Source organism: Ornithorhynchus anatinus, chromosome 2 (genome assembly GCF_004115215.2).
Source record: "Ornithorhynchus anatinus isolate Pmale09 chromosome 2, mOrnAna1.pri.v4, whole genome shotgun sequence".
Classification (NCBI taxonomy): Eukaryota; Metazoa; Chordata; class Mammalia; order Monotremata; family Ornithorhynchidae; genus Ornithorhynchus; species Ornithorhynchus anatinus.
Window position 1 is genome coordinate 14,558,338 of NC_041729.1, and position 23,642 is coordinate 14,581,979.

The window sequence follows — 23,642 nt, forward strand, 5'->3', positions numbered from 1 at the left end:
AGGTATTCCAGGACTGAGTGTTAGTGACATGAGATCGGTAAAAGGATAGAGAAGCAAGTGAGTTGATTGAATATTATCTACTATATTATCTATATTATATTATCTGATTGTATATTATCTTACCCAGAGCATAATCAAGTGCTTGGCACATAATAAGTGCTTAACAAATATCCCAATTATTGCTATTATGCTCAAAAATGTCCATTTTCCAATATAGTCTGTCCCTCAATGTTGCCATAGTCTGAAAGAAAGCTGACACTTAAGGATGCAATTTCTCCCAACAATGACTGGCCATACAGTACAGCCAGTGAATTTTGGCCAGTCAGAACAGACGCATTAATTTCATTTTCTCATTTTGCAGTATTTGAGCATTTTTATGGCAACCACTAAATTCACGAGGTGTCACTGTTTTTATCTTTTTAAAAAAGCCTTTCCTTCAACCGACTTCTGAATCTGTGGGCAATTGCTGAGATGGTCCATCACTCCCTCTCCTCCCATAAGAGGAAAGGTACCTTGGCTTTAAAGAAAAACTAGCACAGACTGGTTCAGGTGACCCTGTTTTTGCTTAGCCTACATTTCTCCACAACTGAAAACAATAAATCTTGATAATGAGCAAATATTTTAAGAGCCTTCACTTTCTCGGCCACCAAATTCACAGGGGATCTCTCCCACTAACAATTCACCTAACCTCCGCTTATTTGATCTTATCAACATCATCTCCCACCCGGGGGACCATCTGGACAATTGTTTCAATTATTTTTATTTCCCTATATCTCTTTGACAACATTCAGTAACCCTTTGAGAAAACGAAGCCTCAGGAATTGTTGTAGCCGGGTTTCCTAAATTCAACTTTCAGGTAACTGGCTCCTCCCTATTTCTCCCCTGAAGGAGTGAGAAAGATACCAGAGCAATTCTTCCTACTGATTAGAATTTACAGATCCTCTTGAAAAGCATCTCACTTCCCTCTCTAGGTTCTCTAAGGACACTGGATTGTGATTCAAGGGATCTGTTCTGGACCTAGCCCATTCATTCAATCGTATTTATTAAGCGCTTACTGTGTACAGAGCACTGTACTAAGTGTTTGGGAGGGTACAATACAATAATAAACAGACACATTTCCTGACCAAAACAAGCATGCAGTCTGGGGTGGGGGGGGTGGGGGGGCGGTGACAGGCATCAGTATAAATAAATCCCACCAATTAATCAACTGTATTTACTGAGCACTTACGGCGCGCAGAGCAACCTGATTACCTTATATCTACCCCAGGGCTTAGAACAGTGCTTGGCAAATAGTAAGCACTTAACAAATACCTTCATTATGAGAAGTAGCATGGCTTAGTAGCAGAAGCAGTGTAGCTCAGTGGAAAGAGGCCGGGCTTGGGAGCCAGAGGTCATGGGTTCGAATTCCGCCTCTGCCACTTGTCAGCTGTGTGACTGTGGGCAAGTCACTTCACTTCTCTGTGCCTCAGTTCCATCATCTGTAAAATGGGGATTTACTGTGAGCCTCATGAGGGAAAACTTGATTATCCTGTATCTGTCCCAGCACTTAAAACAGTGCTCTGCACACAGTAAGCGCTTAACAAATGCCAACATTGTTATTAGTGGAAAGAGCAGGGGTTTGGGAGTCAGAGGTCCTGGATTCTAATCCCAGCTCTGCCACTTGTGTGTTGTGTGACCTTGGGCAAGTCACTTAACTTTTCTGTGCCTCAGTTACCTCATCTGTAAAATGGGGATTAAGACTGTGAACCCCACGTGGGACAACCTGATTACCTTCTATCTACCCTAATGCTTAGGACAGTGCTTGGCACATAGTAAGCACTTAACAAATACCGTTATTATTATTTTAAAGTTGATGCTACACAATTTTTCCTTTAATGGGTGTATCTATCATGAGCTCTTGGAACTTCCAAACTTCCTTCCAAACTTGCATCCTGATAAATTGGAGGCAGAGTTGATAACCTCACAAGAATGGTAATAACATTTATTAAGTACTTACTGTGTAAAAGGTACTAAATAAATAGTGGGCTTTGAGTGAGAAACGTCATTTGCCACGCTCACCTCCCAGTGAGCGCATTGTAGGCAATTTAATTTAAATATTGTTAACAATAAATAACTTGTTTATTGTTAATTTTCACTCTCTCAAGCACTTAGTACAATGCTTTGCACAAGGTAAGTGCTCAATAAATGTGTTCGAATGAATGAATGGGAGGTAAAAAAACATATAATCCATGGCCTAGCACAGTACTTATTATTTGATCATTTCAAGTATCTAAGTAGGCATAGTGGTGGAAATGGAGGAATGAAACTCATATGGCCACAGTTCCAAAGCCTACTAGTCATATCAACAGAAAAAATATTTAATTCAGCCAAAGTTCCCGATGTGCATTATTTCCATTCTCACCAGTTTGTATTGTATAGTCTTTAATTTATTCTTGTTTAGCAGTATCTTCAGATGTGTCTCTGTCACAGTCTGAAGCTCATATTCTTTTGTACTCTCTCAAGGTCAAGAGGTGCTCAGTAAAATACCATCGACTGACAATTAAAGGACTATGTCCAATGGAGAGACTCTATAATATCACAGTCCCCCTCTGTTACACAAAAGAGAGCTCCTCGAGAGCAATGGTTGGGTCTTTTCCATTTTGTTATATATTCCCTTGGGTCTAATATAGTCTTGTCTTTTTTTTTGCTGTCTATTTGTCTCTGACTCATTGCGACTCCACGGATACGTCTCTCCCAAAACGTCCCACCTCCATCTGCAATTGTTCATTCAGTCATTCAGTCAGTCAGTCATATTTACTGAGTGCTTACTGTGTGCAGACCACTGTACTAAGCGCTTGGAAAGTACAGCTCAGCAACAGAGACAATCCTTACGCAACAACGGGCATGTTCTGGTACTGTATCCATAGAGATCTCTAGTTAAAAATACAAAAATGGCTTACCACTGCTTTCTGCACAGAAAACTTGAGTCTCCACCCGCAACTCTTTCCCACACCTCTGCTGCCCGGCATAAGTAAATTCTGATTTATAGCAGATTATCTTCCACTCACTAGCCACTGGCCAAGCTAGGAATGGAATGGGTATGTCTCTGCTTGACTATCCCTCCCACAGCGAAACTAGTAGAGTACTGGAAACTCTCCAGGAACGATCCTGAGAGGGGGCTAGTACAGTACTCAGCTCAAAATATATTTAAATATGTGCCAGGCACTGGACTAAGCACTGGGGTGCATACAAGCAATTGGGGTTGGACACTGTCCCTGTCCACATGGGGCTTACAGTCTTAATCCCCATTTTACAGATGAGGTAACTGAGGCACACAGAAGTAAAGTGGTTTGCCTAAGGTCACACAGCAGAACTGTGGGGGAGCCAGAATTAGAACCCAAGTCCTTCTGGGCCTGGGCTCTTCCCACTAGGCCATGCTGCTTCTCATGATAGGCACTCTATCAATCAATCAGTGATATTTGCTAAGATCTTAAAGGTGGCAGAGCATTAATAATGTTGGTATTTGTTAAGCGCTTACTATGTGCCGAGCACTGTTCTAAGCACTGGGGTAGACACAGGGGAATCAGGTTGTCCCACGTGGGGCTCACAGTCTTAATCCCCATTTTACAGATGAGGGAACTGAGGCACTGAGAAGTTAAGTGACTTGCCCAAGGTCACACAGCTGGCAAGTGGCCGAGCTGGGATTCGAACCCATGACCTCTGACTCCCAAGCCCAGGCTCTTTCCACTGAGCCACTCTGCTCCTCAGAATTGTGTTTACTGAGTACTTCCCATTTGCAGACCGGTGCACTAAGCATTTGGGAAAGTAGAATATAACAGAGTAGATAGGTTCCCTGCCCACAAGGAGCTTACAGTCTAGAAGGGAGAGAAAATGTAGAGGAAGAGACACATATTAATGTAAATACATTTAGAATATACACGTGAGTTCTGTGGGCATGAGAGAGCAGTAAATAAAGGGTGAAAATCCAAGGGCAAGAGTGAGGCAGAAGGGGAGTAAAGGAAATGAGGGCTTAGTCGGGGAAGGCCTCTTGCCGGAAATGTGCTTTTAATAAGACTTTGAAGGTAGGGAACTCTCTCTACGCTGCCATCTATCATCTGTCTGATATGAATGGGGCAGAAGTTTCAGGCCAAAGAAAGGGCATGGGCAAAGGGGGTTGGGGGGCAGTGAAATAGTACACTGAATCGATTGACATTTGAAGATTGAAGTGATTGATTGTTGAAGGAAGCACTTCACATACTGCTCAGCTCAATAAATAATATTGATGGATCGATTGATTGAAAGAAAATAATAGGTGTTGCTGGCGGCCTGTAGTGTTCCATAATATTGGACATTTTGGTGCACCTAATAGCCCAACAATAGAATGTTTTATTGTAATCCACAGAATCTGTTTTATTAGAAAAAGTGGCTGTAACATTTTTGCACATGACTATAAAATGTACATGAGATTAAAATACATTTCTCTCATTTGGAGCAAGTGTATTGAAGTGCTATAAAGGCTCAGCATGGACTTCAGTAAGAGTCCTTAAAATAGGTCATGAGAACGGAGAAGCAGCGTGGCTCAATGGAAAGAGCACGGGCTTTGGAGTCAGAGGTCATGAGTTCGAATCCCAGATCTGCCACTTGTCAGCTGTGTGACTGTGGGCAAGTCACTTAACTTCTCTGTGCCTCAGTTACCTCATCTGTAAAATGGGGATTAAGACTGTGAGCCCCACATGGGACATCCTGATTCCCCTGTGTCTACCCCAGCGCTTAGAACAGTGCTCGGCACATAGTAAGCACTTAACAAATACCAACATTATTATTATTATCATCATGATTGAATCCAGCCAGGCTGCAAGAGAATTAGGACTCCAAAGACCTGCTCAAACCTCAAAGTTGTTTTCTTTCTGTCCCTGGCATTTGGGAACCAAATGTCTCTCTTTACCATTCCTCTCTAGAACCAAAGTTAACAGCAAAGTTTATGTGGACCTGAGGGGAAGTGACCCCTTCCTCTCCCCACACCCAACTCTACTGACAGTGGGAAAATCTGACTCAAAGAGTATTTATCAGGCTGATAACCACTATTCCCTGAGCCATTTAGCTTCCGGATACCCTGTCACTTTTAAAACCAATAAAAACATTTTACATCTTTCCCCATTTAAAATCAAATCAAATATCTTGAAACAGCACATTCAGGAGGGCATATGACTCATAAATCATTGGAAAACTTTTCACCCTGAGAAGTTGTTGGCTCATCAGGAAATTGCAAACCTCCTGTATTAGCAAGACGGCAATAATCTCAAACAGCTCAGCTAGAGGCATTTTGGCAAAGAACATTCACGTGGCGATGGTTCCGAGGGGTTTCCTAAAGAATTGATTTCCACGCAAAACCTTTCATTCTCCCTAAGATTCTTTACAAGTGTACTGGGGAGTGTGTCAACAAGGATCTTAATTTAGACAAAGTCTGCAAAGTATCCAACTGTGCTCAACCTTCGCTGGAAGCATCAAGTATGTATCTTCAATGAGAATCAAGTCAGTCACTGCACGTTTTAGGAAACAAACTATTCACTATACGATTCAGTTCCAACTGGACCTGTCTATAGCTGTGTAGCCTAGTGAGAAGAGCACAGGCCTGGAAGTCAGAAGGACCTGCATTCTAATCCTGGGCAAGTCACCTAACTTTTCTGGGTCTCAGTTATCTCATCTGCAAAATGGGAAATGAGACTGTGAGGCCCATGTGGGAAATGCACTGATTATCTTGAATTGCCTTAGATCTTAGTACAGTGCAGTGCCTGATAGACAGTAAAGCACTTAACAAATAATATTTAAAAAAAAAAACAGTCCTTCCACGACTCTGCTCTCTGCCCTTTATTTACAGCACTTCCTGGGACTTTGTAGAACATCCCTAATCCTAAAGATAAAACCATCCAAAGATTGCCTTCAATTGCGATTGAATGAATGAATTTAGGTGAAGAAGGAAGAATTTTCTGACTGTGCACTTGATAAAATCAAAATCAAAGACCTAGGGAATCTTGGCTGCTCTTTCTCCAGAAATCCTTAAGAACTGGATGGACGAAGCGGAGTTGAAACTGAAAGAACTGTAACGGACTAGAGCACTTCTCACTTCTAAGAACCTACGGTTTATCTCTAAAAGGACTTCCCTGTAAACTGAAGGAAGTTTGACAAGATTTTCATCAATGGCATTTATTGAGTACTTACAATGTGCAGAGCCCTCCACTAAGTAAGGAGCAGCATGGATTAGTGGATAGAGCACGGGCCTGGGAGTCAGAAGGTCATGGGTCTTAATCCCGGCTCAGCCACTTGTCTGCCGAGTGGCTGGGCTAGCCACTTCACTTCTCTGTGCCTCAGTTACTTCGTCTGTAAAATGGGGATGGAGAATGTGAGTACTGTGCAAGGTAGGGACTGTTTCTAACCTGATTTGCTGGTATCCATCCCAGTGCTTAGTATAGGGACCGGCACATAGTAAGCACTTAAATACCACGATTATTATTATTATGTGCTTAGAAGACGTGATCCCTGCCCTTGAAGATCTTCCAATATAGTGGGGGATGCAGACATTAAACAGATTACATCTAGGGGAAGCAACAGAATATCAGGATATGTGCATAAGTGCTCTGAGGGTGTGGTGACTATCAAAGTGCTTATGGAGGATGGATTTAAATGCATAGGTAAAGCAGAAGGGAGCAAAAATAGGGTGAGAGATGGGAGAGAATAGTCAAGGGAAGGTTTCTGGAGAAGATATGATTCTATGATGGGCTTTAATGATGGGAAGAGTGGTGTCTGACATATATGAAGCGGGGAGGAGTTCCAGGTAAGAGGGAAGACTTGAACAGACCGGAAGGAAAAAGTTGAGGTCAAGTCACAGAAAGGAGGAGCGAAGTAGGTGGGCTGGGTTGTAATAGAAGGGAGCGGGCTTAATGAGTGTCTCAAAGCCAGTGTTGGGGAATTTTTGTTGGGTGCAGAGAGAGGGAGAAACAATATTAGTTTTTTGAGGAATCGGGGGATACACGTAGAATGATGTTTTAGAAAAGTGATCCAGATTACAGAGTGAAATATGGACTGGAGAGAGAATAGGCTGGAGGCAAGGAGGTCACTGAGGAGCCTGATGCCGCAGTTGAGAGAAAATAGGACCAATACCTGGTCCCACGTGGAAGCATTTTGAAATAAGATATGGGGATATACCTGGTGATATTGTGAAGATAGCATTGACAGGATTTGCTCAGTTGCCCCATTTTGTTGCTGAATTGTACTTCCCAAGCACTGAGTGAAATGCTCTGCACACAGTAAGTGCTCAGTAAACACCATTGAATGAATGAATGAATGAATGAATGAATGATGGGAAAGCTGGGAAGAGGAGAGGTTTGGTAGGGAAGAGGAGAAGTTCTGTTTTGGACCTGTTAAGTCACCGTGTCAGTGAGACAAAGTAGAGATGTCCTGAAAGCTGGAAAAAATGGGAGATTGCAGAGGAGAGAGATCAGGACTGAAGAAGTAGATTTGGGAGTCACCATGCTGAGATGGTAGGGATAGTAGATAACAACAGGATATTGTCTTGACAAGCCAAGGGCCATACTGTAAAATTTAACTCCTGGATTTAGACAGATTTAAAGTACACCACTGGCTCCAGGGTGCATGAGAATACTGGTGAATACTGGAGCTTGTGCTATAACTGAGAGAAGGTACATATGGGAATTACAGGAAATATGTACCTTTTAAAATGTAATGGAGTAATCAGACAATATTTATAAATAATTTTTAATAACAGTTTAAAGGACTGGAGATGACTATAGAGTATCTCAAACTGTAATTATAAGGGGCCGGTTTCTCTTCCTACTGTAAATCCCACAGAATTTTCCAAGCAAAACCAACTTTATTTGGATTTAACCTTTCTGAAGCTTAATTAATTGGTTCCTCATCTCTCTACTGCAACCAACTCATATTTGAGAAACTAATCTACTCACTGTGTGTTGCTCTCATCTCTCCCACCTCTGGACCCTTGCTTATATCCTTCTTTCTGCCTGGAATTCCCTCCCACTTCATAGCAGTCTGACCACAGTTTTCCCCAGATTTAAAGCTCTTCCAAAACCACACTTCCTCCGAGAAACCTTCCTCAATTAATTTCTCAATTCTTCTGGTATAGCCTTCGACTATCACCCTAAAGCCTTGGGCTGACTATGGACATATGTAACCAACCACCTTTATGAAAAGCACTCAATTAAAAATCCATTTTCTTTCTTTTTATCCAGAAATTACTGCAGTGTCTATCTCCCACACTAGATTACAAGCTCCTTGGCATCAGAGATCAAAGCTACTAGCTCTGTTCTACTTTCCAAAATGCTTAATAGCAGTCTGCACACAGAAAGTGCCCATTAAATACTATTGCTTGATTGACTGATTGATAGAAATAAGAATAGGGATAGCAAGTCGCTGACCCAAAGGAACATAGGTAACATGACTGGCTCTAATCAGGAAACTGTTTGGATAACTCATTTGAATAATTACAGTAATTCTTAATGTTCTCAGAATTTCAGCCACAAATGACAGAAATTGTGCCCTATCTGATCAATTTATGTTTGCCCTAGTGCTTAGGGTAACGCTGGGCAAGTAGTAATTGCTTAACAAATATCACAATTTTGATTACAATGATTTTTTTTTTAGTATTATTATTAACAGGGGCACTGTTCTGTAAAGTCTAAGTAATTTACATGGCCCCCTACACCGTAAGCTCATCCTCCAGCATGTAAGCTCATCGCGGGCAGGGAACGTGTTGACCACCTCCGTTACGCTATACTCTTCCAAGCGGTTGGTACAGTGCTCTGCACATAGTAAGGGTCAATAAATGCAATTGATTGATTAAATAAAATGAATGTTAATGCATATTTGGGGGGCTGAATTATCCAGGTAATATTGCTAACATCAACCAAACAAGAGAATCAGTGCTGATATTCTGAATTATTTTGGACTGAAAATCAGAGTTGAATAATGTTGGGATATTAAAATTTTCCTGATAATTTTCCCCTATGTCTCAATTTGTGCATGAAACGTAGACTCTGCACATAGTAAGGGTCAATAAATGTAATTGATTGATTAAATAAAATGAATGTTAATGCATATTTGGGGGGCTGAATTATCCAGGTAATATTGCTAACATCAACCAAACAAGAGAATCAGTGCTGATATTCTGAATCATTTTGGACTGAAAATCAGAGTTGAATAATATTGGGATATTAAAATTTTCCTGATAATTTTCCCCTATGTCTCAATTTGTGCATGAAACGTAGATGCATTTGGAATCGCAAAGTAAATATCACAGAGGATAATTTAAGGAAACATGGGTTTTCCCTTTTCAAATTAGCAATAGTTGAGTCGCACATGAAACCCGATATGTAACATTAATAGAATAGGCTCAAAAGAGTGTGTTATTTCTAGACCAGTTATTCTGGAGTAATTAAATCTTAAATCAGATATTGCTATAAAGGATCTGGTTGCATTCCATTTTTATTACATTTCTTATAAAATTCTGAAAATGGGATTGGCGATGTATCTCCACTTGTCATTTTTTGAATAATTGCTGAGATTAATTCAATCCAGTTGAGTAACTATTGGCAACATTAATGCATACGTACACTATATTGACAGAAAACAGTCATATAATTCCCCATATTTATTCTTGGTTTTTCAGCCCTAGTTTATATCCCTAATAGTTCAATATAAAAATAAAAACGACAGCGGGTATGAAATATTTACAGTGTTCATTACCTTGTTAAATGCCACTCTGGATTCTTGGAAAGGGGAATAGGAGTTCACACGGTTATGGCCACGTCATTTATGAGTGCAGCCAACGTTACAACCAACATCGATAGCAGATAAGCATTATTGGCTCTGACAAATGATGATTTCACAAATGCTTCAGAAAGGAACGGAGTTACGAAAATGATGAAATCTACATGTAAGATTGCACAAGGTCCAGACCCTTACGTAAAAGGCTTATTAATCAGGATAAAATAACCTGAAATATGCTTTTTATTTTTTATTTTTCAGAAGTCCTGGCTGCTGCCCAACCTCTATGTTTTGGGACTTCAACATCCATTGCCTCCCACATTGCAGTTAAGGAGAGGTTATGCATAGCTGTGATGTCTAGTCCTTGAAATTGGCCTTGGTCATTCCATTGCACCGGGAACAGAAAGAGGACTGTTGTGGTGCGATGACTGTAACCTCACATCAGAATAAAGCGCTCGTTTTTCATTCTGCGCCTTGCCCTTGTGGTCAGCACCCTGGTCTGGGGATTCCTTGAAAAAGTCCAATTAGTGCAAGAATTCTTTTGTCCTACCCCTTCCCTTCCTTTATCTAGATGGCATGAATCACCCTAATGAAGGGTCGAATGAGGCAGCCTGGAGTGATAGGAGTAATTATACCGTCTGTATAATGCTGTCTTTCATTAGGGCTTAAACCTTCCTGGGCAGGACCTCCACGGCTAGCAAAAGTGAAATTATTTAAATAACACAGTGGAGGAGCAGAGGGGTAATAGAAAGTGATCGAGGAGAATGGGCAGGTCCAGATCATTTCTTATTCCTTTGGCATCTCCCTTTTGCCTAATAATAAGGGGTAATAATAATAGTGTTTGTTAAGTTCTCACTGCGTGCCAAGCACTGAAATAGGCACTGGGGTAGGTACAAGTGAATGATGTTTGTTATAATGCCTGTCCCAAACGAGGCTCACAGTCTCAGTAGCGGTCTGAGTGGTCTGAACGGTCTGAGCAATAGTCTGAGAAGCAGCGTGGCTCAGTGGAAAGAGCATGGGCTTGGGAGTCAGAGGTCATGGGTTCTAATCCTGGCTCCACCATTTATCAGCTGTGTGACTTTGGGCAAGTGACTTCACTTCTCTTTGCCTCAGTAACCTCATCGGTAAAATGGAAATTAAGACTGTGAGTCCCAAGTGGAACAACCTCATTACCTTCTATCTACCCAGCGCTTAGAACAGTGCTTGGCACATAGTTAGCCCTTAACAAATACCATCATTAGCATTATTATTAAGTGGGAGAGAGAGAACTGGTATGGAGTCCCCATTTTAAAGACAAGGACTCTAAGGCCCAGAGGACTCTGTCAGTCAATCTTATTTACTGAGTGTTTACTTTGTGCAAAGCACTGTACTAAGCACTGGGGAGAGTACAATACAACAATAAACAGACTCATTCACTGCCCACAACAAGCTTACAGTCTAGAGGGGGGAAGCTAAGTGACTTGCCCAAGGTTACACAACAGGCAGGTAGCAGAGCCGGGTTTAGAACCCAGGTCTTCTTACTCCCAGGCCTGTGCTCTTTCCATAAGGTCCCGCTGCTTCTCTGCCTAGGACTCTCAAATTTGGATGGTCATTTGGTAGGAAGATTTCAGGTAAAACAAAATTGCATCTGCCCATCGGGGAAACTATGAAACCGAGAACAACCCTCTGCTACCAAGTGCTTTTTTTTTTTCATTCCTTCAATTGTATTTATTGAGTGCTTACTGTGTGTAGAGCACTGTAGTAAGCGCTTGGAAAGTATGATTCAGCAACAAAGAGGGAAAATCCCTGCCCATTACGGGCTCACAGATTGCAGATGGAGGTGGGACACTCTGAGGGAGATATGTCCATGCATCGCTATGGGTCGGAGACCACCATAAAACAAGACAAGAAAAGGCCATATTCCAAAATCTTATGGATCTCATCTCCGGCAGCTCCCTCCACAGATTTCAGTATAACCCTGACCGGAAAACTGGTCTGAGAAAACACCAGGCCTGTGATTGGAACCAAGAGAGGATTTTACATGTACTCCCATTACCTACATTAGGATAGCCCTTTTGCCCTATCTGTGGGGCAAAAACAGTAATTATCACAATACAAATGCTCACTTAGAAGAGCAGGACGGCGTAGTGGGTAGAGCAAGAGCATGGGAGTCAGAAGGTCATGGAATCTAATCCCTGCTCCCCCGCTTGTCTGCTGTATGATCTTGGGCAAGTCACTTCACTTCTCTAGGCCTCAGCTATCTCATCTGTAAAATGGGGATGAAGACTGAGTCCAACATGGGACAACCTGATTACCTTCTATCTACCCCAGCACTTAGAACAGTGCTTGGCCCGTAGTAAGCACTTAGCAAATACCATCATCATTATTACTGTACTGTACTCTCCTAAGTGGCTTGTCCTGTGCTCTGCACAAGGTAAGCGCTCGGTAAACATCACTGATTGACCGAGGTCTAGGGGAGGCAGAGCCAAGGAATGGGGTAGGGGGTGGGAGGACAGAGAGGGAGAAAGAGAGAGAGGGGGGTAAAGAAAGAGAAGAGAAAAAGATGAAAAGTAGGAAAAAGACTGAGGGAGGAGGGGAGCCATTTAAAGAAGGAAAGGAAGGTGGATGAGGAGAGAAAAGGATTGCTGTTCACAGTAGAGAAAAAACAACATACACGGAGTCGCTAAATGTGCGACAATCACTAGAAACAAAAACTGCACTTGAATAAACTGGTAATGACGAGAAGAGGTTAGCCAAGTTTTGTTTCCTTTTTTATTATTATTTTAAAAGGGGGACTCTATACACATGTGACTCACCAAACTCTTCTAGAAAGGGACCAGCAATTCTCTCAAGGTGACTTTTCTAGCTGACAGCATCCCTTTCGTTTGACACGAGCACTTACAGTTCCCCAGCAAAGGTGCACTTATGTCAATCAGTATTTTATGGCACAGTAGTTTTATGCAATTAGCATCGACGGGTTGGGAATATTCCCCACGAAAGTGTAGCCGTGACTTTTGAAATTTCTCATTAATAACTTCTGACCTGTGTTCCCCACTTCTTATCTGTACCTTGAAGCCTGCCCTTTGTATTTACTAAGGAAAGAAACTATCAGCCTGGCTGATTTTAAAAACTACAGCCTGACAAGACATTGTATAGTGATTGCGGTAATTGCTGCTATTTCTCTGTTGGAGAGTCGTGTATTGTATTTCTAATATGTGCTGATAAGCACATTCACAACATGATTAACTGCCTGGAGACAAGAATGGCTATTATGTTTAACAGACTGATTAGCAAGGGACAGAGCTGCAAACTGTACTCCTAGTAAATTGGCTGCTTTTAAATTACAAGAGCTATTTTATTGCTGGCTTTTTAAATGCAATGGTTTGTTACACATATGCAGTTCCTAACTGATGACAACTAATAGAGACACACTGAGCCTTCGACTTTTAATACTCTCATATAAATTAAATTGTTCTTTATTGTCCTTTTAATTATTCTTCCAGCCATCTGACCACAATTCCTTTCTCGACTGTGGTGGGGTTTGCATTTGCATTGCTCTGAGGGTGTCTCTACTGACTTGGCTCTAGCCAGTGAGGAGAGAAAAAGAATGTCGTCCTAATATCCTGGACCTGCTGGACCACATCAGAGGAAAAACAGGCCAAACAATGTGGCCGCATGATCCAAACTAAGGGCAAATCATAATAATAATGATATTAAGTACTCATCATATGTGCCAAGACCCAGGCTCAGGGCTGGGGTAGATGTGAGAAGATCAGATTGGACACAGTTTATATTCTGAGAGGGAAGACTTTGAGGAGCATTGGTAGGTTTGCTTGAAAAAGCCTAGAGAGCTCTTGTCTAGGGTATAGCAAATATGTATCTTATCTCCAGTTTTCAGAGGAGGAACTGAGACATGTGGAAATCAAGTGACTTGACCAAGGTTATACAGCAGGCCCGTGAAAGAGTCAGAATCATAACCCTAGGCTACTGACTTTTATGACTATGCTCTATCCACAAAGCCATGGGGCTTCAAATTACTTTCTTTTAGGACTGCAATACTCTCTCTCTCTTTCTATATATATATACATATATATATTCATATACATACATATGTATGTGTATATATATATAGTGCAGAACACTATATTAAGTGCTTGGGGGAGTAAAATATACATATATACTGTGTGCAGAACACTGTACTAAGTGCTTAGGGGCAAATATTACAATAGAATAGGTAAAACATGATCCCTGACCACAAGAAGTTTACAGACTAGAGGAGGGGACAGACACTAAAATCAGTCAATCGTATCTATTGAGTGCTTACTGTGTAAAGCACTGTACTAATTACTTGGGAGAGCCCGATACAACAGAATTGGAAGACATTTTCCCTGCCCTCTAGCTTACGGTCACATATTTATGAATTCACAGGCATAACATCAAATGTATTAGGTAATATGTATTTTGTACATACAGGTATATTGTGTAGCTGCAAAGATTTTCAAGACTAAAAGATGTAGAGACTACATATTTAACTTTGAAAATGTAACCCCTCCATATAATAATTGGAATAGTTATTATAAATGGGTTTTATGAAAATGCAACGCCTCTCATATATGGGGCATAATTATTATAAATGCATTATATATATATTTATGCACAAAGTTATAAATCTGTGTGTATGCATTATGCACACATAAAAAATGACTCTTCTATTCACTGTGTCTCTTCCATTTTAGCATGTCATGCCAGGTTTAGTTTTTAGAATAATTACAACAGTGACTCTAATCATGCTAATATCTTCTTTGTTTACCAGTGAGAATAGAAAGGAATTCAACAAGATGCTGGGTTTACTATCCTCCAAGTTACTCACCTATTGTAATGCTATTTCCAGGAGCCAGCATTAGAACTATCTGAGAGTCTGAGCTCCTGGAGTTTTCCTTAGGAGTTTCAAACTGTTCTTGGCCCCATTCACATCCTGAAACACTGGTCACTTGAAGTTTGCTGGTAAATTCTCAAGCTGTCTGTTGCCAAATTAAAATCCTCAAACTGGGAGGGAAGAGAGACCCCTACGTGTTGCGACTAGTTGTTTTGCTCAGTGGAAAGAACCATAGTGTTGTTTGCCTGTTCTCCTGGCTCTAAAGTATCCCCCTAGCCATTAAGCTTGAATGGAGGGGCTCAGAAAGGTCTTCATTACTTGATGCAGCCCTCCACTGGTGCCTGGGCATCGATCCTGTCTACATCACATCCCCAGCATGGTAAAGCGCTTTACAATTAACGACCTTGCAATTAATCTGACTTCAAAGTTAAAGTGGAATTGCAACAGTGAGACCCATAATGTCATGTTCATTACAGTTAAGCATCAGAGTGGCTATCACTGAGCTACATGTAAAGTACCCGAGTCATTAGGTAGTGGACCTCTGGCTGTGTCCTGCTGTTTAATTTCACTTTTAGATGGTGCATTTTGTTGACTGTGTGAAGAGAACAGGACACAGGCAGGCACACAGGCAACCCATTGCAGTCAGCAGCAAATGCTTCCCTTTTGTTGTTTTTAGGGCCTTTAGGCAAAGATGACCTTCAGAAGCAAAATAAAAAATTACTTCCCATCCAGGTGTTGGATTTTATGGGTGGGCTTTCCAGTCGGAGCAATACCTCGTCTGAAGGCCCATTCACATTCACAGCCTGGATCGGAAGGACTGGAGTAGCTATTCATTTCAAATTCCACAATGCAAAATGTAGCGGGGAAAGATTCAAATTAAAAGAAGATAACAAAAGCTATAGCCATTCATTCTCACTATATTCTAAATCTCATTAATGCTATCCCTTAACACAACTTCAAAATACTACACCACTGGCTAACCTCCCATATGGGATAGAGACAGAAGGGTATTTATCCTTCAGGGAATGCAAAAATAATGGATTTCTCGCCACTTGTCTGCTGTACAACCTTGGGCACGTTATTGTTATTATTATTACTACTGTTCCTGACAAGAATCAGCATAAGTTTCTTTTTCTAGCAAATTACCTTCCAGGCTTCCAAAGGAGAAGGAGAGGTCTATTAAATCAACTGAGCTCTGCAGAATTCAAAACCCAACATTGTCAAAGAACCAACTGAATGTTCCGACACAACTAAATTATCGTGGCTTCTGAGCTTCTAGCACAGTACTGTGCACAGATGTAGGTGCTGATGACCACTACCTTGAGCAACAAAAACTTGGCCTGAAAGGCAGCATGGCCTGATGGAAAGAGCATGGGTCTGAGAGTCAGAAAACATGGGTTCCAACCCTGACTCTGCCCCTGGCCTGCTGTGTGACCTTGGGTAAGTTGCTTAACTTATCTGTGCCTCATCTGTAACATAGTCATTCAGTACCTGTTCTCCCTCCCTTTTAGACTGTGAGCCCCATAAGAGACAGGGCCTTCGTCCAATTGGATTATCTTGTATCTACCCCACTGCTGAGTACAATGTTTGGCACACAGACCCCTGGTTGTCGACTATATCTCCATGTGGGCATTCATTCATTCAATCATATTTATTGAGTGCTTACCATGTGCAGAGCACTGTACTAAGCGCTTGGAATGTACAATTCGGCAACAGAGACAATCCCTGCCCAACAACAGGGCAGTGATTGAATCTACCAAACCTAATGTACTGTAATTTCCCACATGCTTAGTACAATGCTCTGCACACAGTAAGCACTCAGTAAATACCAGTGTGGTATTTGTTAAGCACTTACTAGGTGCCAGGTACTGTAATAAACACTGGGGCAGATACAAAGTAATTGCGATGGATACAGTTCCTGTCCCATACTGGGTTCAGAGTCTTAATCTCCATTTTACAGATGAAGGAACAGAGGAACAGAAAAGTAAAGTGACTTGCCCAAGGTGACACAGCAGACAAGTGGTGAAGTCAGGATTAGAACTCATGACCTTCTGACTCCCAGGTGCAGGCTCTAGCCACTACACCATAGAGAAGCAAAGATACCTTAGATTAGCAGCATGGCGCAGTGGATAGAGCACGGGCCTGGGAGTCAGAAGGTCATGGGTTCTAATCCTTGCTCTGCCACTTGTCTGTTGTGGGACCTTGGGTAAGTTGCTTCACTTCTCTGTGCCTCAATTACCTCATCTGTAAAAGAGGGATTAAGACTGTGAGCCCCAAGTAGGAGAGGGACTGTGTCCAACTTGATTTGCTTGTATCTACCCCAGCACTTTGTATAGTGCCTGGCGCAGAGTAAGCGCTTAACAAATACCATCATCATCTCTGCAGTCGGATTCAGGAGGAGAGCAGGAATAGTGACCTCAGAACATACATCCACTGTTATCTGTGGAGCTCTTAAAAGTATTTGGCATTCCCAGCAGATTTTGGCTCTGACAGCTGTTAGAAAAATCTGATGATCCTGATTATCCTCATTTTATAGATAGGAAAACCGAGAAGCAGAAGCAGAAATGATCTTCCTGAACTAACATAATGAGTTAGTAGGCTACCTAGCAGCCTATCTTCAAAGGGAGATCTATAGCAGCGCTTAGTACGGCTCTCTGCACACAGTAAGCACTCAAATGCAAATGATTGATTTATATTCAATTTTACATTCTGCTATTGGATCCTGGCATATTTCCCTATTCTCTAGTTCATCCCCATTTTCCCTCTTGTCTGTCCATCTCCTCCATTCAACTATAAGCACCTGTAGACAGGGATCACGTGTTTTGCTTTTGTTGTTCTTCCCCAAGTATTTAAAACAGTGCTTGGCACTCAGGAAGTGCCTAGTTAATTACAAGTTCTTTCACTTCTCCATTCTTCGGGTTTCGATCTGTAAAGCAAGCCAATTATTTCCACTCCTCCGACACGGAGAGATCGTGAGGATAAATTAGATATTCTCAATTGGGACTTATCAGGTCTAAGGCTTAAGAATGAATTGAGTTCCCTACAAGCATATCTGTCTTCCCGAACATCGGTGCCCAGTTTAAGGAATGAAATTGGACTTTAGAAAGGGGAGACTGAGGAAAGAAGAAATGAAAGAGAAAGGTTGAGGGAGCTCCCCCAAAATAGACAGTCAGATTCAATGGGTTACAATACAAATACTCCCCCTCAGGCTGCGGGGCCAGCTTTTAGCCCTTAATCACTTTATCTTTTTCTCAAGCTCTGTGTTGCTATGGTGACAGGCACACCATGAACCACCAAAGTCAGAAGAGAGGAAAGAGATTCAGAAAGACACTGTTATACCTCCTCCTCAACCTCCACCAACCAAAGAAATGGAGTTATTCTGTTCTACTACCCAGGAAGCCCCTTGCTGGGCTTTTTGGTCCTCTGCTGGTTTTGGAGAATAAAAATATTTTCAGGCCCTTTCCCTAGCGGGCCTACATCCTCATGGGCTAATTAGGTCCAGACAATAATAATATTAATAATACTGTATTGTTTGTTAAGTGCTTCCTATGTGCCAAGCTCTGTACTAAGCACTGGGGTAGATACGAGATCATCAAGTCTCACATGGGGCTAGGAGGAGGAACGGGTTATACTGTATTCTTCCAAGCTCTTACTACAGTGCTCTGCACTCAGTAAGCCCTTAATAAATATGATTGTGAGATGTTCATCGCCTTGATTCTATTTATTGCTATTGTTCTTGTCTGTTCATCTCCCCCGATTAGAATGTAAGCCCGTCAAAGGGCAGGGACTGTCTCTGTTACCGATTTGTACATTCCAAGTGCTTAGTTCAGTGCTCTGCACATAGTAAGCACTCAATAAATACTATTGAATGAATGAAATGGGGGAGCTGAGGCACAGAGAATAATAATAATAATAATAATAATTGTGGTATTCATTGAGCTCTTACTACATGCCCAACTTTTGAACAAGGCTCTGGAGTAGACGCAAGATTATCGGGTCCCACATGGGGCTCACAGTCAAAGCGTGAGGGAGAACGAGCATTAAATCCCCCTTTGGCAGATGAGGGAACTGAGGCACCGAGAAATTAAGCGACTTGTCCAAGGTCACACACAAATAGCAGAGAGAGATTAGAAACCGAGTCTTCTAGCTTCCAGGCCCCTGCTCCTTCCACTAGGCCATGCTGCTTCTCATCCATAGAGTTATATATTTTGGGATCTAATCTAATCTCAGCATTAATAAAAGCCACAACTTTTCAACCTGAGTGTCAACAGGGTCTGGTGTAAGGTGGCTGCTGCTGAAACTCTGGACTGTAAGGTCTAGAGTCTTACAGTCTTCTAGTTGTATGCTCCTTGTGGGCAGGGAATGTGTCTGTTTATTGTTATGTTGTACTCTCTCAAGCACTTAGTACAGTGCTCTGTACACACTAAGGGCTCAATAAATATGACTGACTGAGAGGCATCATGAGTCATTTTGCTCTTGGTTTTGCTAAGAGGATAACTCCATCCCCACCCACAGGAGACAGCAACGATTCCTCATCCAGAACTCAGCAGAGATGGGAATTGGAGCTGGAGGGGTAGAATCTAGTAACTCAACGTGAAAGCGATGGGCAAAATATTGGGAAAAGTGGGCTTTCTAGAGAGAGCAGCCTGATGCAGGCATATTGCATGAATGGCTATATAAGTGCAGTCCTGAAGACCCAGCTGTGGGCCCAAAATGATTGAGTTAAACGCTGACTGAAATTGCTTTCTATGACTTGGACAAGAAGCAATCACAAAACAGACATACAGATGTAAGGTGGAAAGGCTTATGTGTATATCTGATAGAAATGACATAAGCTGAGACTTCCATTGACCTCTTTGTTAGAGTCTGAGCGAGGGCAGCTCTTTGCGAACAGAAGGACTGTGAGACAAGGAAGCAAAAGTGAAAACAGCAGTAGATGCTGAAAACAAACAGTGTATCTTAGTGTATGCAGTATGGAGGCAGGACTGGTTGTCCCAAAATGGCTTTTTTAGTCACAAAAGCACTCAGGTGAAACTCACTATCAGTGGTGTCTTCTTGAATACAAAGAACAGCTTTATATATCCCAGTGAGAAAAGGACAGGTTTGAAGTTTAGGAAGGAAACTGTCTTTCGCAGGCTGGTAGGGCCCCTCAAACAAACAAAAAATCCGAAGTTCAGAATCTCCCTATCTTCACACAGTAGTGTTAGGTAGAGCTCTTTTTATCAGGCTTAATCTGTGTCATTGCGGCATCTTTGAACAAAAACATAGGTGTGACCAAATGGGAGCAATCCGCTGGGCAAAGAGGCATGTAGGGATCTTGTGTGCCTGCTTAAAATGTCCTCTGAAAGAGTACATTTTCAGAACAATTTCAAAAAGCAAATCATTTAGTAAAATAACCCACGTCTTGTTAAGTATTCCAGAGAACTGCCTTTCCTTGTAAAAAAGAATATAAAAGAGTGCTAATTAGCAATCTCTATAATCACTTTACGAAACATATATTTCTAACCATATTAACACGAAATTTTAATTGTCAAATTACCATTTACTTGACTTAAATATTTTAAAGAAGTTAAAGAGTACAATCATCCCCACTCCATGCCAAACAGCTTTTCTGCTTATATTTTGTCTTGAAATAGCACTGGCCTATATGCAATATCCTGATATGCATAGAAGGCTACAAATAAAATTAAAAAAAGACAAAGTTTGATAGTTCATCTCTGAGTTACACTTCTGCTGCTTTCACTCTTAGGAAAAGTCTTCCAATTTTACTGACCTTCTCAACAGCAATCACTTTCCAGGCAAAATCAAAGCTCAGAGAAAGAATCCAATACAATTCCTACAGTAAAACAACACTTCCTCCTCCTAGATGTTAAAATATTAACAAGTGAAAACCTCATGAAAAGAGAAAATCTTGTTTTTGCCTAATATGCTGTTCACTCCCAAAACAACGACAAAGCAACGGGCCTACCACATTCTAAAGAATTGGGATGCTCTGTTCCGTCAGTTCCGAGGCTCCTGCTATGATGCTATTATTGGGTCTTAGGAGAAGATATTAGAAATCTAAGTTTTACCCACTTACTAAATGACCAGCCTTGGCAATCTTGGAAAGGGACTAAATCAGAAAAGTTTGTAGACAAACGGGAAAGGAGCATGGCCTAATGGATAGAGCACGAACCTGGGAGTTAGAAGGATGTGGGTTCTAATCCTGGCTCTGCCACATATCTATTGTGCGACCTTGGACAAGTCAGTTACCTTCTCTGTGCCTCAGTTACCTCATGCAGGACATGGACTGTGTCCAACCTGATTAACTTGTATCTACCCCGGGGCTCAGTACCCGACACATAGTCAGGGCTTAACAAATACCCTTTAAAAAAATGACTTCTTCCATTTCATTTTACAATGGATTCTCTGAGATCTAGGATTGCTGAATAGGACACACTATCCAACTGTCCATTTTGGAAAATTTAACCTTAATGCAATCAAACAATCAATGGTGCTTATTGAAAGGGTATTCTGTGCAGGTCACTCTGCTAAGCACTTGGGAAATCCCTATCCTCCCTTCACCTCTCCGCAACTTAACCCTCTTTTCCCCCCCATTTCCCTCTGCTCCTCCCCCTCTCCCTTCCCATCCCCTCAGCACTGTACTCGTCCGCTCAACTGTATATATTTTCATTACCCTATTTATTTTGTTAATGAAATGTACATCCCCTTGATTCTACTTAGTTGCCATTGTTTTTACGAGATGTTCTTCCCCTTGACTCTACTTAGTGCCATTGTTCTCGTCTGTCCGTCTCCCCCGATTAGACTGTAAGTCCGTCAAACGGCAGGGACTGTCTCTATCTGTTGCCGACTTGTTCATTCCAAGCGCTTATTACAGTGCTCTGCATATAGTAAGCGCTCAATAAATAAATACTGTTGAATGAATATCCTCCAGGTGCTTACAATCTAGTGAGGGAGGCAGTCACTGAAATAAATTACAGCTACGGGAAGCATCAAAGTATGTGGACATGAACACAGGTGCTCTGGAACTAGGATTGGATGAGTACTAAAATACCTAGGGGCACTGTCTGAAGTGAATAAGCCCTGTGGAAAGAGGAAGAACAGGGTAGGGAGGCAAGAGGTTATTCAAGGAAACCTTCCAGGAGGAGATGTCTTCTTACTATTGCTTTGAAGATGGGGAGAGTGGTCTAATCAGCTATGAAGGGTGAGGGAATTCCAGACAGGAGAGAGGATGTGAGCAGGGGATTGATGGCAAGACAGATGAGATTGAGGCACGGGATATTAAATTGGTGCTAAAGCTGTGAAATCTGTTGGCTGGGTTATAGTGGAGAGGAGTGAGATCAAGTAATACAGAAATATTTGATTGAGTGCCTTAAAGCCAATGGTGAAGAGTTTCTGTTTTATGCAGAAGTGGATGGGTAATCATTGAAGATTTGGGGGGGGGGGGTACTCCTCTATTCAATGGCTCCTGATAAGGAAGGGTGACCTACAGGAAAGAGCATGAAAGTGGAAGTTAGGAGACCTAGGTTCAAATCCCGGCTTCACCCTTGGCTCCTGTGTGGCTTTTGACAGGACATGACCGCCCTATGCCTCAGTTTCCGCATCTGTAAAATGGGGATAAAATACCTGTTCCTGCTCCTTCATAGACTATGGGTCAAGGACTCTATGCCCCAGGGTTCATTCTCCATTGTTCCAAAGGTTTCCGGCCCAAACTTCGATACCCTATTTTCCAGCATATAAATACCCGACTTAGAACCAAATTTACTAGCATAATAGGCTTGTTAAAGAAGTGTTTAAGCTGGCAATTCAGAGCCTTCTCTTTTTTTACAATTTTAACAGGGTCACCTGTCTCCCTGGGTCTGGACTTGTGTGCAGTGTGTAGGAGTGGGAAGAGTCACAGCATAAAATAGGGCACCCCAGTGTGACTCCACCAGTGGGAGCTGCATCCAATGCAGTTCTTCTTCCCTGATCCTGCTGGTTTCCTTTTCCTGAGCTTTCTTTGGTGAGAACTCCAAGAAGTGGAGCAAAAGTGGAGCTGACCCCATTCCCCTCTCCCCCGAAGCAGTGGGAGAAGCAGTGTGGCCTAGTGGATAGAGCATGGGCCTGGGAGTCTGAAAGACCTGGGTTCTAATACCGGATCTGCCACTTGTCTATTGTGTGACCTTGGGCAAGTCGCTTCACCTCTCTGTGCCTCAATGACCTCTTAGTGACCCACCCTCTGCTCTTCCCCCTTCCCCTCCCCTCCCCACTGTGCTCATTTGAATATATTACCTATTACCCTATTTATTTTGTTACGGAGATGTATATCTCCTTGATTCTATTTATCTTGATGATGTTTTTGTTTTGGTCCGTTTTGCCTTGCTGTCTTTCTCTCCCGTTTAGACTGTGAGCCCGTCATTGGGCAGGGATTGTCTCCATCTGGTGCCGAATTGTACATTCCAAGCGCTTAGTACAGTGCTCTGCACATAGTAAGCGCTCAATACTATTGAATGAACGAATGAATTTGTAAAGTGGTGATTTAGACTGAGAGCCCCATGTGGGACATAGATTGTGTCCAACCTGATTACCTTGTATCCACCCCAGCGTTTAGAACAGTTCCTGACACATAGTAAGAACTTCACCAATACCATAAAAAAAACCACACCAGAGCTACCCTCACCCCACCATTCCCGGAAGCAGTTTCCTGGGGCCTGTGCCTCTGTGGGGAGCCCAGGAGAAAGCAGACAAGGGGTCGCAAGAGCACAGAAGACAACTAACCATCTTCTGCAACCACTGCCAACCAGCCTGCGAGGGCTGAAAGCTGATAGCAATGCCAGCAGAGGATGGTTCATTCGTCCCCCTCAAGGACGTTGGCTTGACTCCACTGAGAATTTCTCTAGGTGTCTCTAGAGGAGCGGATGTGGGGATGGAAGATCATGAGTGGGGTGTTATTGAGTGACTGTGCGGATATGTTGCTGAGTTAGTGTGTGGATGTGAGTCCACAGTGAGTGTGTGTCACTAAGAAATTGGG

At 42.1% G+C, this 23,642-nt stretch overlaps 1 protein-coding gene and 1 non-coding gene across 3 annotated transcripts in view; both read right to left on the reverse strand.

Annotated features, from left to right (window-relative positions):
• LOC100076621 (transmembrane protein 132B) overlaps positions 1-23,642 on the reverse strand; it is a 503,774-nt gene that overhangs the window by 149,565 nt on the left and 330,567 nt on the right. The window lies entirely within an intron of this gene.
• LOC114809585 lies at positions 3,021-3,157 on the reverse strand. The gene has a single exon (XR_003757360.1). It is a non-coding gene; the product is annotated as a small nucleolar RNA SNORA7 (small nucleolar RNA).